A 943-nucleotide genomic window follows, 5' to 3' on the forward strand; every position below is an offset into this window, starting at 1 on the left:
CGCGTCACCCTAACAGGGCTTCTGGCCTGTTTGGAGTAAGTGAATTAATTGGCCTGCCTATCTGCAGGTGGTCGTATAGATACACAGATGGATGGGCCTTCTGACCCATCAGAAGAACCAGAATCTGATTATTGTCCAGACAGCTATCAGCAAACACCAGCCACCCCCACAGCACACAGCTGGGCCAGTCACCCCCACGCTGCACACAGGAACAGCCGCTCGACCTCCACTGCAATCAACTGTAGGATTTCCATATGTGACAGCATTGAATAAAACCACTCATACCAAATGCAAACTCATACATAAACCATGTGTAAAACCAGCCATGCTGTGACCTTGCTGCAAATTCTGCGAGATTCTGCATAGCTTCTCCTCTTCCTTATGGAGGACAGTGGAGGGGATACCTTTAGTAACAGATAAATCTCTGTAATGCAGTTATCTCGCAACTGCAGTGCACAAGCATCCCAATTAATTCAGTCTGGGCCTAGCAGAGCCGGCACTAAGCCAGAGCTGATAAACCTGCCAAAGCCAATCTGAGTTCTGCAATGATTCTTGGGAGCCCGCTCTGTGCTTTCTTGTGCTCCAGACTCAGGGGGGTTATTTGCTTGAGCGTGGCGCTCAGCTCCAGCCAGCTCCCTGTGCCCACAGGACACTGCAACCCCGTTAATGAGGCCCTCCAAAAACCCAAGCACTGGGGAGCAGGAGAGACACCCAGGCAGGTCTGAAGGCATCAGCAAGGATGCAGCACAGCTTAGGAGCACTGCTCAGCCAGATTACAGCCATCCTGGTCCTGATCCTGCACCTCTGTCTGCAAAGCTCCCAGCACTTGCAGGAACCCAAGGGGGTCCGGGAAGCAGGACAGCAGTGTCTCAAGAAGTTGGCTGCACCAAGCAGAGCTGGTTCAGCATCCCTGACTCTATATATAAATATATATAAAATATAT

This window comes from Apaloderma vittatum, unplaced genomic scaffold, assembly GCF_000703405.1.
Source record: "Apaloderma vittatum isolate BGI_N311 unplaced genomic scaffold, ASM70340v1 scaffold42931, whole genome shotgun sequence".
NCBI lineage: Eukaryota > Metazoa > Chordata > Aves > Trogoniformes > Trogonidae > Apaloderma > Apaloderma vittatum.